General features: G+C 46.7%; 1 protein-coding gene across 5 annotated transcripts in view; it reads left to right on the top strand.

Annotated features, from left to right (window-relative positions):
- The window catches only part of ATXN7L1 (ataxin 7 like 1), a 248477-nt gene that overhangs the window by 153774 nt on the left and 77713 nt on the right, over nt 1-16990 (top strand). The window lies entirely within an intron of this gene.

Raw genomic sequence — 16990 nt, 5'->3', positions numbered from 1 at the left:
GATATTTGGTGTGTGCTTGGAACTGATTTTCCATACCTTTATCCCCGCTCTACTTCTGGGCTATGGGATTGGGTACATTTTTTGATTAATATGCACCTGGTTAACAATTTTACCAGGTGTGGTAGGGAAATCATTGGCAGCAAAGCTATTGCTTGAAATGTGAATTTCCGCCTTTTGCAAGTAAGCACTCCTCCCAGCCCTTAGGGTTACAATCTTTGACAGTACTGGGGACATGCGCCCCACAGGTGATAACAGTAATGCCTTCAGGCATTATTTACATAGCTCACCGCTCCAGTTATTCAAGATTTTAGCTTCCTTATTTTTTTTTTGGAAGCTACTCTCAGTTTGGCACGAAAGGAATTCAGGATCCATACTGTTGTAAAGCATGATCCAAAAGAAGATGACTTTTAGAAAACTGGGGTGCTGGGTGTGCCCAATCCCGAGCACTTCCTGAGCTGCTAGATACGGGGCACAGGACTTTATATAGTTATCTCTCTTACTGCTCACGTGAACTCCAGGAGGTGGTATTACATTCCCATTTTTAGAGGAGGAGAAAGAGGCTCGGACAAGTTAACTTCTTTGCCCAAAGTTTCTGAGCTGGTAACTGCTGCCGGAGCTGGGTTTTGAACCGATGCCTGATTCTTTCTGGCGTACCAGGCTGCCCCCCAGAACCTTCACCTAAGCAGTGAAATCTATAAAATCGTACTGGTGCCGTTACTATCGGTCTGGCCTAGGAAATGAACTTCCATCTGGTTTCTGGATACAGGGCTTCTCCACCTTCGGCATGCGGCACACTGGCCTGGAGAGCTAGCTGGAGAAGCGCAGATTCCAATTCAGCAGGTCTGGGGTGGGCGGCCCGGGTACCGATGCTGATGCCGCAGACCCAGAGGCCTCCTCCGGGAATAACGCCGCCCTAGGTACGGAGGCAGCACTCAGCAGGCGAAGGCTGTGTTATGCAGACTATGGATTTAAATTCTGACCGTGCCAATTAGTGGGTGGCTTGGGCAAGCTATTTAACCTCTCTGGACTTGCTTACTCATCTTGAAAATAAGGATTTAAATAGCAGCCACTTCTCAGAGTTATGAGGATTAGATGAGATAAGCCATGTGAAGTACTTACAATTGATAGTTCTCAATCAGGATTTGCTTTTATTAGTAACACATGGAGCCACACTGCCCTGGTGTAGAGGTAAGTGCTCTAGCCTCTGAGTCGGAAAGTTTGAGATCCCGTCTAGACCACTTTGTAAGCCCTGAGTCTTACTGGGGGTGGGAGGCCCCACCGAGCCCTTAGATACCTCCCGGCAGAAGGGCCGAGGGGTACCTGCATAGCCTCTTGCCCTGGGGACCAGTAAGGTGCTTGGATCCTGAGGCTTACACCCTGCAAGTCCCCTGGAGCCTCCTGACTGGGGTGTCCCACAGATGCACACATGGCTTCCAGTGACGTGGCTCAGGTAGGGAACGTGCAACAAGTGTCTTGTGCCAGCTGTCCTGCCAGTCTTAACCTTTCGCCCTTGGGCCTTGGGTCACATCGCCACTCTGCCTGATAGAGTCGAAGGGGCTCGGGCCCTGCTTCCCCTTCCGTGCAGCTTTTAATTTAATTTCTGTCTGGCAAGAGCAATTTAATTTCTGTCTGAACCCGCATGCAGAAATGCAGGTTATCCTCCGGACCCTCTCTGCAGCAGCCTGGGCCATTTCACCTGTTTCTTTCCTGGAGCACATCAGGCTCCAGTGCAGGTCAGCATGTCCATGGTACGGTCACTCCCCTCCGAGCCCGGCTGCGGCACGCTGGTCTGTGACAGAGCCCTGTGACTTAGAGCCTTCATGCACAAAGGCCGCTTCCCAGATCAGCAGCATCCACACTGCCAGGCCCCCTCACTGGCTGTTTGAAGAGGTAGGTTTTATTATTATTCAGATGTGGTGAGGGCAACAGATCCGGAGATGGTTGAGAACGACAAGATACTTTGTCACTGACAGTTCCGAAGAGAAGGGGGCATGCTGTGCCATGCAGGGCTACCCAAGGAGGCAACTGGGTCTGTCAGGAGGCAGAGAAAATGGGGAAAGCCTAGGCAAGAGCCTTCACTGTGGTTTCCACGGGAAGGACCAGGTGACGCACAGGCAGCTGCCGCAGGATTGACTAGTGGGAGATTGCAGCAGGCTCTAGGTGAACGGGCTGTCTCTGGCCATCTGTCTCTGAACCTGGGGTGACTGGGATGAGGGAAGAGTGGCCTAGACAGTAAAGGAGGTAGTGGGGTATGGGCTTTAGATCGGTTGATTTGCATATGAAAGATATACTTGCAGGTGCGTCCTTCACTATCTCTGGGAATTGGCCAGCCCAGGGTCAGCAAGGCCCTAAGATGTCAAAGCATCAGAAATACAGAAAGGGGCGCCTGGGTGGCTCCGTCGGTTAAGCATCTGACTCTTGATCTCGGCTCAGGTCATGATCTCACAGTTTGTGAGTCTGAACCCCAAGTCAGGCTCTGTGCTGATAGTGCTTGGGATTCTCTCTCTCTCTCTCTCTCTCTCTCTCTCTCTCTCTCTCTCTCTCTCCTTCTCCCCTGCTCACACACACTGTCTCTCTCTCTCTCTCTCTCTCTCAAGATAAATAAATAAACATTAAAAAAAAGAAATGCAGAAAAATAAAAATGACATATGGAATCAGAATCTGCATTTTCACTGGATCTGCAGGTAACTAATGAGTACATGAAAGTCTGAGAAGGATTCTTCTCTGATATTTTGAACTGGAGCCTGCTAAAAGCAACAGATGCCCTAAGCCATGCTGTGTGCAAACAGGGATAGTGACTGCTATGGCTTGGGAGATGGGGTACATTGAAATCTTAAGGGGAGAGCTAACAGAAGAATGTCCCAGAACATTGACAATGCCTTTCGTTTCCTGGGCATATGCTAATAATATTTTTTTTAATGTTTATTTCTCTTTGAGGGAGACAGAGCATGAACAGGGGAGGAGCAGAGAGATAGGCAGACACAGAATCAGAAGCAGGCTCCAGGCTCTGAGCTGTCAGCACAGAGCCCGACGTGGGGCTCAAACCCACAAACTGTGAGATCATGACCTGAGCCGAAGTTGGACGCTTAACTGACTGAGCCATCCAGGTGCCGCATCATATTTTTTTTTAATATTTTTTTAAGTTTATTTATTTATTTTGAGAGACAGGGAGAGAGAGAATCCTAAGCAGGCTCTGCAGGGCTCGATTCCATGAACCCTGAGATCACGACCTGAGCCAAGATCAAGAGTCGGACATGTAACCAACTGAACTACCCAGGTGCCCCGTTCTTTTGACTGTTAGTAATGATTCGTGCACCAGTCATAGATGCTGCAGAAACAAATGTGGTACTCATTGCTGTAACAGAACTTATTTAAAAGTAGGGAACTTACCACCTCATCAGTGAATGGAGAGAAAAGCCAGTGTTTTCACCCTAGTTTACAATGGAAAAATTGGTCAATAAATTATCCAATAAAACCCAGGTTTTCTGTACTCTCAAATGAGTAGTGCTTCAATTTCTTGTAATGGGACATTAATCTCTTCCGTGTGACCAGTTATCTCTTTGGGTGACCGACACAATTTCCATTTGTCACCAACACACAGAAACTCCTCTAGAAGGAGCCTCGACCGGCCCACTCCACTTGGAGAAGAGGCAGTATATTGAGAAAGAATAGAGAGGGAGAGGAGCCAGAGCCAAGAGTGGGTGTCGCTTAGAATCACAGCGCTTGGACATAAAGGGACCTTTGAATCCATCCAGTGCAATCTCTCGTTTTAAAGATGAGAACACCGAGGCCCAAGATGTTAGTAACTTGCATGAGGCCCTGTGACTCCTTGATGCAGAGACAGGGCAGGACGCAGCCTCCAGGCCCGGGGCCAGCCTTCACTGTTCTCCACACTGTGGAGTCATTTTCTCCCCCTCCCCCTCCCCCTCTCAGCAGAGCGCCTCCTTCTCTTAGATGGGAGCCAGACACTTCATGCCCAGTCTGGCAGTGCTGATGCTACAGCCGTGCATTTTATTTCTTTGCTTTATTTATTTATACCCAGCCTTGTTGCAAAAGGATTTAAGGCCGCTTGTAAAATCGCAAACAACAGAGCAAGGTAAAATAAATTTCAAATAAGTGAGAAAGATGAGACAAAGGAGTAAGTAGCTTCACAGCAGCTTTGCCCGGTACCATCCTGCTAGGGCTGTTGAGCGCCCAGCCATGAAGTCCGGGTGACGTCCTTTGAGGCCTGTGCCCACAGCCCCTCTAACTCAGCACTTTGGCAGGCTTTTCTCCCTGGCTGGCTTTAGCCCCTCTCTCCCTTTGTGGTCAAGATGCCCTTGAAGGTCACTTGGAGGGACTTGGAAATTCTCTTTAGTGGGTGACATTTGTAGGGTTGATCACAGTGGTGATGGTGGCGGTGGTAGGGTTGTTGTTAAGGCCAGGCGAGAGAGAAGCGCTCGTTGTTACTCAGACCCTTCAGACCCTTCGAGCTGTCCCAAACCAGTGTCCTTCTTGGTCCCTTTGTTACATCCCTGCAGGCTGGGAGGAGGCTGCTGAGTGTAGCCAGAATTCACGGCCATTGCCTTGACTTCTCACCACCCCCTGATCATCTTTTATCCCTTTTGCACCATGCTGACTTCTGCTCAAGCTCTGATCTCTCTGTTTGGGCAGACCAGCTCCCTGGCTGCCTTGACTTCTTTGTTCAAGGGACCCAGGCGTCCTCCCTGCTCTGTGGAGCTCCGCTTCCCCCTACAGACAGACAGGCTTTGCCTCACGTGCGCTCTCCCGGACTCCCTGGGCCTTGTCCCGACCCACCGCTGGTTTGGGTGTCTTCTTTGGTCTCTTTCAAGATCCTGGTGCTGCAGAGTGAATCAAAGCGAACCCCGGCAGAAAGCCCAGGACCCATGACCGCTCCCATCCCTCGACATGTTTGGAAACGTGCATTTTGTGGCTGTTGTGGGAACCGGCGTTGATTGGATCAGAGGTGCTAAGTGGTCTGCAAAGCCTAGGACAGTTCCGCCCAGGGAAAAATTATCCCACCAGAAATGCCAGGTGCATCCCTGCTGGTAAACACCGATAAGAACTCAGAAACGCCTGGATGTTTACAGTCATACGGTAGCATCAGAACAGCCACACTGCAGATTTCTTGGTTTGTGCCAAGAGTTTAGTGGGAGGAAATCACTAAATTATTTTTATCTACACACTGTGGTTAGAAAGAATTACATTCTGAAGGGTCAGGCCCTGCTGGGAATTGTTTATTTCGTTAGGCCGAAGTCGCATGGTCGGCCGGATCAAGCTGTGGCTCTACTCGGGTCACGTGTTGCCCTGCGTCTGGGAGCTGGTAACTTCTCAGGCTAGATGGGCACCCCGGGGTTGGTGAGGGCTCCATGAATCGCCAGCACGGCCTGTCACATGGTGCCGTCAGATCACCCCAGGCTCCCGAGGTGGTGCTGGTGGCGGGCACAGCACCCGTGAGTTCTAACTGGTTGCACTGGGAAAATCTCTCCAGACGTTTTTTTCTGCAACAGGCAAAAGAACAGAGCACTGAAAATTAAATAGCCTATTGCCTCTCTTCAAAACCCACTGTCGTGCTCTTAGGCCTAAAAAATAATTTTTGAGGAGCACCTGCGTGGCTCAGTCAGCTAAGTGACCAACTCTTGATTTCAGCTCAGGTCATGATTTCACGGTTCATGGGTGTGAGCCCCACATTGGTCTCTATGCTGGCAGTGCAAGGATTCTTTCCCTCTCTCGCTGCCGTCTCCCCCTCATGCTCTCACTTTCTCTCTCTCTCTCTCTCAAAATAAACTTAAATAATAATAATAATTTTTGAGCACACTGTCTAAGACAAGTTCGCTAGCCCTCAGACCACTAAAAACTGCTGGCCTGCTGATCCCTGCATTCTTTGGCTTTGCTGTGGACTGGCTAATTATTTCCTGATCTCTCCATGCATTATCTAACATGCTTTGAGTGCCTGTGATGTGCCAGGGCTAAGACAAGGTCTTTGACTTCAGCTCTTGAGGGTGTAGTGGAGGGGGGGGGTGGGGAGTGGGGGCAGGCCCAGGGTCAGTGCAGAGCCCTGTACGACACACTAAGTGGACACGTGCTTGGCGTGTCCTGGGAGCACCGAGAAGGGGACTTGAGTGCAACCTGGCAGAGGTGCAAGGTGACAGGATCTCCTATATCCCAGATGTGGTAACATTTGAACTGGGTCTTGAAAGAAAATAAAGAGTTAACCAAGGTGAAGAATGAAAGGGTGGATTCCAGGGAGAGAACACTGTGCACCAAGTCACAGAGGCATGAAACAAAAGACTCTCAGTAGTCCAGTGTAGCAGGAGGGAAGATGCCGGCGGGGGAGGGGAGGGGGGGGGGGTACCAGAATAAGCCAGAGCGCCCGGTGCCCTGGAGACAAGCGCTGTGACAGATTCCTAGGGGCTGATTCTTCTGCAGCTCAAAGACACGAGAGGCCATTAGACATCCCTCAATGCCACATGTCAATCAAAATAATTAAAAGCAAAAGAAGTGGAAAGCTGGTTCATATATTCCAACATCCATCTAGCTTTCCTCCCCCCAAAAAAAGCTTTTGATAAAATAAGATGAAGCACCAAAAGATGTGTGTGTTCAATAGCAGGACATGAAGAGAGTAGAGAGAAAGTAATAAAAATAAAATAAAATGTTAAAAAACTCAATCCCTGCAAAACCGAGTGATTGCTAACTCTGGATAGCAGAGCATTACCTGGGTTCAGAGTCTGACAAAGTTCAAGTCCTAAATTCAGGTTCTGCCTTTACTAACTTAAGTTTTAACCTCTCTAGACTTCGATTTCCTCTAGACATTGGGGGTGATAATACCAATCTCATCCTGTGCTTGTGAGGATTAAACCATGCCATCCCAATGGTTTTTATTACCAGCTTGTTATTTGTTGCTTTTTAAGATACTGACTTAATCCAGGGCAAGCATATGAGCCTCAGTTTATATGTATTATAGTATATGAGCCTCAGTTATCATTAGTGGAATAAAGACAAATCACAGGTTAGTTAATACAGTAGATCCTAGAAATAAAAGAATTCCTATTCATTTATGTTATTCATTGGTCAGATGTCTATCACCCACTTTTTCATGGTCAGGCAAGGCACTGTGTGAGGCTCAGGGACTAGAAGAGGAAACCAGACAGACCAGGTCTCTGCTCTCATGAGGCTCATAATCCGGTGTGAAAAAGAATATGTGTTATGGGATCCCTTCCTGAAATCTACCCATTTCAGACTCACCCAGAGGCATGCTCACTGTGGACTGACCTCGAGCTGGTTTGGCCACACAAAACTCATAGGTTCTTTTTGGTAGGCAATAGTTGCCACTGTAGAAGGTTGTCGAAGGTTGAGGCACTGAGGACTGCTTCTCCCCCATAACCCCCCTACCAGGTTGTAGCGAATTCTAGTGTCACACTGAAGGCTGCCACAGATACAGCATTTGTCAAACAAACGTGTATCAACCAACCAGTAGGAAGAAAACAATTGACTTAACCTGCTCAGTAACCTTGATGAAGTCCCAGCCTCCTCTCCTTTGAGGTATTCCAACCTTACCTTACACAGAAGGTTCACTCAAGGCAGTTGCAAGAATATTCTAAACACAGGTCTCTGTTTCCCTGAATCAGCATCATTCTGTCATCAAGCCTCCTACTTCCCCTGGCTGCACAAGGCAGCCTCGAGTGCCGTCCCTAAGGGTGAAGGGACAGGCCTTGCTGTATCCAAACACCCTGTTTATTCAAGGTTGGGGGGGGGGGGGTGGTCTCTAAAGGTCTTTGGCCAGCCACGTATCTTGAATACCTCTAACTTCACCAAAGAGAATCCATTTCTAGCCTCCATGATAGTAAGTCCCAAGTTTCACTAACAGAATTCACCCATTTCTTATGTTCAAAATGTTGATCAAAATATGGATAGCAAAAGGACTCACAGTAACCACCTTTGGGGTTTGTTGTTGTTGTTGTTGTTTTATTATGTTTTTTACCATAATTCCAGTATAGTTAATATGCAGTGTTATGTTAGTTTCAGGTGTACAGGATAGTGATTCAATACTTCTGTACATTACTCAGTGCTCATCATGATAAGTATACTCCCCATCATCTATTTCATCCACCTCCCCTGAAAGTAGTCACTTTTGGAGTGTGACCTCTCAGATTAATACTAGTTGCCCAATCTGGACTTTGTATTCTTTTTTTTTTAATGTTTATTTATTTATTTTGAGAGAGAGTGTATGCAAGAGGGGGAGGGGCTGAGAAAGAGAATCCCAAGCAGCCTCCACAGTCAGTGCAGAGCCTGACATGGGGATCAATCCCACAAACCACAAGATCATGACCTGAGCTGAAATCGAGTCGGCTGCACAACCGGCTGAGCCACCCGGGTGCCCCTGGACTTTGTATTCTTGGTAGCGTGTGAGCTGATTACCCCTAGAGGTAAAACCTAGACTAACTGGCTCATGCACAAGAGAATACCAGTTATTCTCAAGTACTATTTTTTCCTATTTATTTTTTCTCAAGTACTTTAAAGCAAATTATAGACAGTGTTAACGATGCTCCATTTCTCTCTCCTATTCGAAAGGCATGATTCCCAGTGCTGAGCCGGGCAGGGGGGCTGGATTATATCCAAGGTGACTATAAATCCTGGATTGTTCAGGGAAGTCACACAATGTATACCTGTTGCTCTGGGCCCATCCATTTAGCACTCCCTTTCACTTTCAGAGGTGTCCAGTTAGGATAATGAAGTATATGGTTACTCTATTTATAGAAAATGCAGTAGCACACAACAAAGAGAACATACCCAGGAGAATAGGGTTTGATTCCTGTCTCTACCACTCCCCAGTAGGCAGGCCTCGGGCAAATTGCCTCACCCTGATAAATCTTACTTTCCTCATTAGTAAACTGAGAGTAATACACTTGCTTGCTCTCCATCCATAGTCATTTTTCTTTTTTTTTTTTAAATTTTTTTTTTTTTTTAATGTTTTTTATTTATTTTTGGGACAGAGAGAGACAGAGCATGAACGGGCGGGAGAGGGGCAGAGAGAGAGGGAGACACAGAATCGGAAGCAGGCTCCAGGCTCCGAGCCATCAGCCCAGAGCCTGACGCGGGGCTCGAACTCACGGACCGCGAGATCGTGGCCTGGCTGAAGTCGGACGCTTAACCGACTGCGCCACCCAGGCGCCCCCATAGTCATTTTTCTTAAGTTTATTTATTTATTTTGAGAGAGAGAGAGTATGCATGCAGGGTAGGGGCAGACAGAGAGGCAGGGGGAGAGAATCCGGAGCAGACTCCATGCCACTAGTATAAAGCCCAATGTGGGGTTCCAACCCACGAACCGTGAGATCATGACCTGAGCTGAAATCAGGAGTCGGACACTTAACCAACTGAGCCACCCATGCGTCCCCGTAGTCCATTTTTAAGAGAGATACCAGTTATCCCATGAATGTGAATAAACTTGGTGGAGAGAACGGCACTAACAAGAGTTAGGGGTTATTCCTGTCCTTAAAGCCAACATTGGTTTATGCTTTGATTTGACTCTGGCTTGGGGGAAGATTAGCTTTGGAATATAGATCATGTCTGCTCTTACACTTGCCTTCCTATAGAATGGAGAGACCCGTGTGTAGCCTGTTTCTTCCAGCGAAGCAAGAGCCATCCCCTTATTGCTTGGGCATTTACTTTTCCCCTTAATTCCATCAGAGAAGAGAACATGAGCCTTACAAGTAAAACCATAAGCCCTTCTTTGGCCTTAAAGTGCATTAATGTAAAAAATTTCCAGTAAAGATTCAATGTACCCTTCTTTATATGTGTAGAACTCTTGAAAGTTTGAGAAGCTATCGTAACTAGTGAGAGCCAAAGGTGAAAGGCCCCACATGAGTATACCACCTTGTTGATGCCTAGCCGGGACAAAGGTTCCCATGGCAACAGTCACAACCAAGGTGGGGATAGGGTGGGGTGCCCCTCCCCAGCAGAAGTACTGTTTTGCTTAATAATGTAGAATTTTGTTTCTTCAAAATAAAATTGATTTTTTTCTTATTATGAAAGTAATACATTGTAAACACTGCCCAAATTTCAGGAAATATAAGAAAGTAAATATTTTGGTGTAAAACTTTATAATCATGTTTCTATGTGTATGTGTTTGTCTATGTGTTGTACATGTGTATCTGTATGCATATATCTTATATGTTAAAAAATAAAAGTGGAATCCTATTATAGACATTGCTTTGAAATCTGCCTTTTTTTTTTTTCGTTTAAAATTGGTGTGGACACATTTCACTAAATATAGATCTACATCATCGTTTTTATAGCTTCCTAGCATTCCATGGAATAGATGTGTCAGCAATTTACTTCACCAGTGCCTGATTGCTTGTTATTTAGGTCTGGTTAGGGGTACAGTATCTACCCCTTTCGGTGTAATTTTTAAAAAATCAATACAAGATATCTACTCCTAACACACGCACGTGCGCGCGCGCACACACACACACACACACACACACACACACACGCTTCTCAGAATTCCACCAGGGGATGATTCATTTATTTATTAGCTGGTGGCCTTTGCATTTAGGTGGAAAGACTTCTGCTAGTTGAAGCATAGGGCAGGGGGAGCCGGTCAGCAACAGGACACAGGGCAGCTCAAGGTGGGAAGCCAGGCCGCTGCATCGCAAAGAGCCTGGAGCAGGCTCAGTTACTTGCCCAGTAACCTCCTCATACCCCAGAGCCCGGATCTGCTCATTCACTGAACAGCGCTGCTGCTGGGAGCTTCTGTCCTTTCATAGCCCTTCAGCTGCGAAAGGGCCTAATCATCAGAATACTCCTTTCAAAAAAGAAAGACGTGCCATGCAGGCGTTTGCATGTGGCGCAGCCAGTAACAACTCAGTATCACGAGCTCTGCCACCGAGTGAAGCTCCTTGGGAACGTGTCCAGGAGCGCTTGAAGAGCACCAAGTGCCATGGGGCATCCAGGGGAGCAGCCTCTGGGCTTTCCCTGAGAAACAGCTTACACTTAGCTTGTACAGGAACCTAGCACACTTGATGGTCTGATGTCCAAGTTTGGCAAATTAGCACTCTGGGCAGGACTACGGAGGCAGGCCCTGCCAGTAGAGAGAAGTGACACCAGAGTGCAGGAAAAGGGAAAAGGCACAACGTGGGGAAGCCGAGGCCCCTCTTGTGCAAGGGCAAATCACCCTGCTGCAAACTGCAGGTACTACCCGTGATGACGAGGCACTTAGTTCAGGGAGACCAACATTTTTTTTTCTTTATTTTGAGAGAGACAGAGAGAGCACGGGTGAGTGTGAGTGGAGGAGGGCAGAGAGAGACAGACAGACAGAATTCCAGGCAGGTTCTGCACTGTCAGCACAGAGTCAGACTGGGGCTTGAACTCACAAACCATGAGATCATGACCTGAGCTGAAATCAAGATGCTTAACTGACTGAGCCACCCCGGCTCCCCATTGACCAACATTTTAAACGGCGGAATACAAGAGAAAGTGTCAGAGTGTCTTTTACTTAGTGAAGATAAATGTTATCTTTTGAAACTCTGGTCACATCCGGGTGCTCATGTTAGGGCAAAGCGTAAAATTTGTGACTTCAGGTGGATCAGGGTCAGGAAGTTTGAAGGCTACAGATGTAGGACTCTGAAGTCATCACCACTTTTCAGCAAAGTTTAGAACGGAATGCCCTGAACAGTGATCTTGAGTTATAAAAAAAAAAAAAAAAAAGGATCAAATAATGTTCAAAGTCTACCATTTAAGAGGACAAAGTACAGTGAGATGAAGATCTTTTGGAAAGATTTGTTACAAAGTGCCTCCAATTTTTTTGAAGATTTAGTGTTTTAAATTTTAAATGGAAAGCCTTTCTACCTTCTCCCTAACTTGAATCACAAACATAACTTTTAAAAACACAAAATCTGAGGTGCCTGGATGGCTCATTCGGTTAAGTGTCTGACCCTTGATTTTGGCTCAGGTCATGATCTCACGGTTCCTGAGTTCGAGCCCTACATCAGGCTCTGTGCTGGCAGCATAGAGCCTGCTTGAGATTCTCTGTCTCCCTCTCTCTCTACCCCTCCTCCACTTGTTCTCTCCCTCCCTCTCTCTCTCTCTGTCTCTTTCCCCCTCTCTCAATAAGTAAACTTAAATAAAATAAAAACAAAATTTGACTGGAGGGGAAGAAAAAGAGAAACCTGAAAAATTAAAATAATTAATTAAAATAGAATTTTAATTAAAACACCAGGTCTGAGATACATTTAAGGTGAAGGCAGGGGCGCCTGGATGGCTCAGTCGGTTAAGCGTCCAACTTCGGCTCAGGTCACGATCTCGCGGTCCGTGAGTTCGAGCCCCGCGTCAGGCTCTGGGCTGATGGCTCAGAGCCTGGATCCTCTTCTGATTCTGTGTCTCCCTCTCTCTCTGCCCCTCTCCCATTCATGCTCTGTCTCTCTGTGTCTCAAAAATAAATGTTAAAAAAAAAAATTTTTTTTTTTAAGGTGAAGGCATTCACCTTCCAGGTACACCTAATAAGGTATGCATATATCTTTGTGATGGGCGTTAAGAGGAATTTCACTCATTCATTCAAAACGTGTAGTGAAAACTCACAGCAGGGTTTCTATGCTTGGCTAGGCATCAGCCTCCAAGATAAAGGAGACTTGGGATTGTCCCTCAAGGAACTTACAGTCCAGTAGTCCAGTTCCAGTCAACCCACATGTAAAGCCATTTTGCAAATTGTGTACAATATGGCTAAGGCTGGTTGAAATTGATAACTCTCCTAAAACCCTAGGGTATGTGGCCTCCGAATGTGTACAGCCAGCCCCGTGGCTTTGGTCCTGAATCCACATCAAGAAGGATTAAGCCAAAAGCCAGTCCCAGATCCAATCAGGAAGGCTGGCACAGTCCCTGTAAATCCAGGCAAAAGTGAAGAGCCCTGAGCTGGGTCGCAGGTCCTGACCTGAAAGTGTGCAGGGCAATGTCAGGGGCAAGAACCCAGCTGCTGGCATGCTTATCTTGCTTTCTGTCTCCTGTCACCTCAGGCCTCTGTCTTTTTTTGGCTCTATCCTTTTCCTGACCAGCTTTCCATATATCCGGGCCATGTTTTGAAGACCTTACTGGTCCCGGACCAGCTTCCTCCTCTGTGTATGTACTCAGATGCAGCTCCCTTCGCTAGGGGGAGTCCAGATGCCCAGAGTGTGGGCCCAGGGTCCTAACTTTGTCTCTGTCCATGCCGTCTTCCTCCTGGATGTACTGTCCTCACCTGCCTTCCCAAAACCACTGTACCCATCAACACAGTACTACTTGGCTGGTCTAGGGTAGAACTACCTCTGTTAAGCACACCAATACTAACTACAAGTTTCTGTTAATATCCCATATCCCTCTCTTCTACTAATTGGATAATTTAATTTTGATTAATTTGATACTTTTGCTAATTCGATATCACAGATTCGGTGGTCATGCCTCATGGATTTTCACAAGTTCTGATTTTAAATCTGTCTTCCCTAAGTATACCAGTGCCTGTCAAACCACGTGTTCTACTTTTTGGCTTACGAAAAAACGGACTCTATGCTCCAAGGAGTCACAAGTTATGTGGAAATATTCTACGCATCTTGTATCTTGTAAGCAGTCGAGTTTTCTTGCTGAGACTGTTCACATTTACCCAGTCCCCGTATTCTTTTTAAGCAGCATGGATGCAAATGTCATGTAGTCACCAAAACAACTTCAACTAAACCAGTCAGAGGGGCCACCTGGCATCCCCCCAACCAAGAGCCTCTCCAGTCACCAAGAGCTTGTGGATTTGGTTGGTCCTCACCATCTCTAGGCTGCTTTAGACATTTTGAACGTAAAGTCCACCTCGACACCCAGCTTCCCTGGCCTTTGGTTCTGTGTTTTGTAGTGTTGTGTTTTCAGGGAGGAAGGAGGGGGAGAGAGATTCATAAGGCAGTGACTGAACACTCGAGAACTTTGTAATCTTCACTTCCTGACTGTCACCCCTCCTGCCCTCCCCATTCGGCATCTCTGGTCATGGCCCTGAGACCAGGGATCCCGACCAATGTTCCCATTCACCCTTACAAGCCCTGTGGCCATCTGCAGGAACTCACTACCACGTCCCCTCGGAGGAAGTGCCCCAAACCTGCAATGAACTAGTTCACAATGTACCACACAATAGTAATATCATTTTCTGTCAAGCCATGAGTGTCCACTTGCCACACGCAAGGAACAGGACAGCGGGACCCTTCGTTGGTCCAGTGTTTTCAGTGGCCTCTGCTACCAGAGAACTCAACAGAAGCATGACTCGGAAACACAACTGTTGAAGAAGATATCCACCAAATAGTGTGCTAAGCCAAATCCCTCCTACAATGCAACACAGCACAGACAGCACACCTTACAAATGTACATGACATGACTCCCGGGGTGGCAGACCTGCTGGGACATTCCACTTGGTCTCCTCCTTGGACTGGGATTAGATGAAGAGCCAAGGGTTACCATGCCGGTAAACTAATCAAATCAAAGAAGGACAGGGTGGAGGTCGTTGCTTCCTATTGGGATAGTAGCTCTGGAGTACAGATGTCTGAAGCTCCCAGGTGTGGAGGGAAACCCTCCTGTGTTTGAGAGTTGCAATCTGAGCCTGCTACAGAAAAACCACGAAGACAGGGATTTCTGGGAAAATCTAGTGAGATGATGTGCTTTTATAATACAACCACTTTTGTGGCCTTTTTAGTTTGATCATTATGTGTTCTGGAGACATGATAGAGGCAAGGAAGAAAGGCCAGGTTGGGAATTAGGAGACCCAGTGTTGCTTATAATTTGCAGTGTGGCCTTGGACGTGGTTTGTAGTCTCTCCAGAATCTCAGTGCACTTGTCTGAAAATGGAAATAATAAAGCCTGCCACTTTGAAAACGCTTTGTGAATATAAAACACCACACCAGCACTCTCTGAGCCTCAGTTTTCCTCCTTGGTTGAATGGGCCCTGCCCATTCAGGGTGTTTCTGAGGATCAAATCATATAACGTGCATGTAAACCATGGAGTTCTATGTGAAGGACACAGCTCACAAAAATTCTGGTGTCACTTTGTGGGGTCAGTTGCCAACCCAGAGGCCAGGGCTGGTTTGAGACTCACTTTGCCCGACCTGAATGGGTCAGCCGTTCCCGCTCCCCCCTCCCCCACCCCAGCCTTCTTCCTCCCCAGCTCCTTCTTTTGTCTGGTAAGCTTTAAATTACCTTTGCTCTTCCCTTTTGATCTGTCTGGCAACTGCCCTGTCTCACTCCAGGGGGGCTCCATTTCAGATCCCAGAGAAACCCTGTCTATATATAGCTTGTAAAAAAATGTGGTTTCCTTTGGGAGGAAAGTGGGAGCTACCATGTGCGTTCACGTCCACCACCATTATACTGGTGACCCCCAGAACCGGAGACACAACATTTACTCTCCAGAATAAACATGAGTATGGCCCAAGGTTACAGTAGCTTTTATAAACAACCTGTTACTACTTACTGCTTTTCTCTAAACTCCTGGAGTGAGGAAGTGGCAACATTTTATTCTTCAAATCAAAGACAGGTGATAGACAGGGATGATAGATAGATAGATAGATAGAGTGGACCAAGAAAGAATTCCCTGAAAATTTAAGCAAACAGGCATTTATTTGGGCAATTAGAATTGCAATTGAAGAGACAGATTCAAGTAGAATCTGGACCATGATCTGAGGACGACAAAGAGAGGGCAGGGCTGTATACTCAAGGCTGCGAGTAGAGTTCTCATTCAGATCCTCTATGCAAAACAGGGATTGAAACTAGATTAACTGGGATTGGTTGGGTTCATATGCAAATAAGGGATGGAAACTTGTTTGTAGCAAGGGCTCTTTTGGAAGTGAAGAGTGAGGATGATTCTGGTGCCATGATGAGGGGGAAGTTAAGTCCCAGCTGAGGGCTTGCAGCTGGCTGAAAGGTTTTTAAAAAGTTCACGGTTCCTGCGAGAAGGACGTGCACAAATTCCTCCTCCCTTATGGCCTCCTGACCCCATTTTAAAAAGAGACTTGCTTAGTTAGGCTTGCTTGCTGCGTTTTGAAATCTCCTTTGACAGAGAGGTAGATAGATAACATAGATAGATGGATGGATGGATAGATAGATAGATAGATAGATGATAGATAGATAATGGGAGGAGGGCTTGAGCCCACTCAGCAATTTAAAATTTTTCACTCTGGGGCGTTTGGCTGGCTCAGTCAGAAGAACATGTGACTCTTGATCTTGGGATTGTGAGTTCGAGCCCCAAGTGGGGTGCAGAGACTACTTAAATGAATTTCTTCTTAACTTGAAGTCAAAGTAATGTAAAAATTTCTCACTCTTACATGTACGCCCCAGTTCTCTTCGAATTCAGTTCTCTCGAATCCTCGCATAACTCTAAAATTTTATCTGGTTAATTGTCTTGGTCCTAAAATGAAACCATGCATAATGCATTCTGGGAAAGAAATGGAAAACCTTGTTAAATAAGCGATTCAAGCATTCCTTTTTATTTTGCCAGATGAAAATAGTTTATTCACTGTCACCAAAAGAACACAGGCTGCAGCCCCGATGAAGGAGAAAGATTGACCCAATCAACCCTAGACTCCAAGGGGACAGGGAAACCTTTCTCAGGACCAGGTCAAGAAACAGCCCAGGGACACTGCCCCCTCTGTTTGCTTCCTGTGTGGCTCAGTGATCTCAAGGCACAGAGCAGGGAACTTGGGAGTCCCTTTCCTGTGTCCTGAAATCTCCATTCAGCACGCCTCTTTTTTTTTTTCTCCTGTGGCATTTGCCAACTTTCAAATTCCGATGCTCCTGCCGTCACCCCCAGATGTGCACCAAGGCCTCAGCATTTGCAAAGTCTCTCAAGTCAATCTCTAAGTAAAAGATGCTTCAAGGAAGCACCCAGTTCCTTCTGCCTAATAACTGCAGTTTGTCATGTGACACCTGCCCCTCCCCCTCCCCACCAATTCTCTCTGAAAACCCCCACCCACCCCACCAATAAACTAGGTTGACGTCTGTCCTT

Source organism: Neofelis nebulosa, chromosome 4 (genome assembly GCF_028018385.1).
Source record: "Neofelis nebulosa isolate mNeoNeb1 chromosome 4, mNeoNeb1.pri, whole genome shotgun sequence".
In the NCBI taxonomy this organism is placed as follows: Eukaryota; Metazoa; Chordata; class Mammalia; order Carnivora; family Felidae; genus Neofelis; species Neofelis nebulosa.
This window is presented reverse-complemented; position numbering and strand designations above follow the sequence as displayed.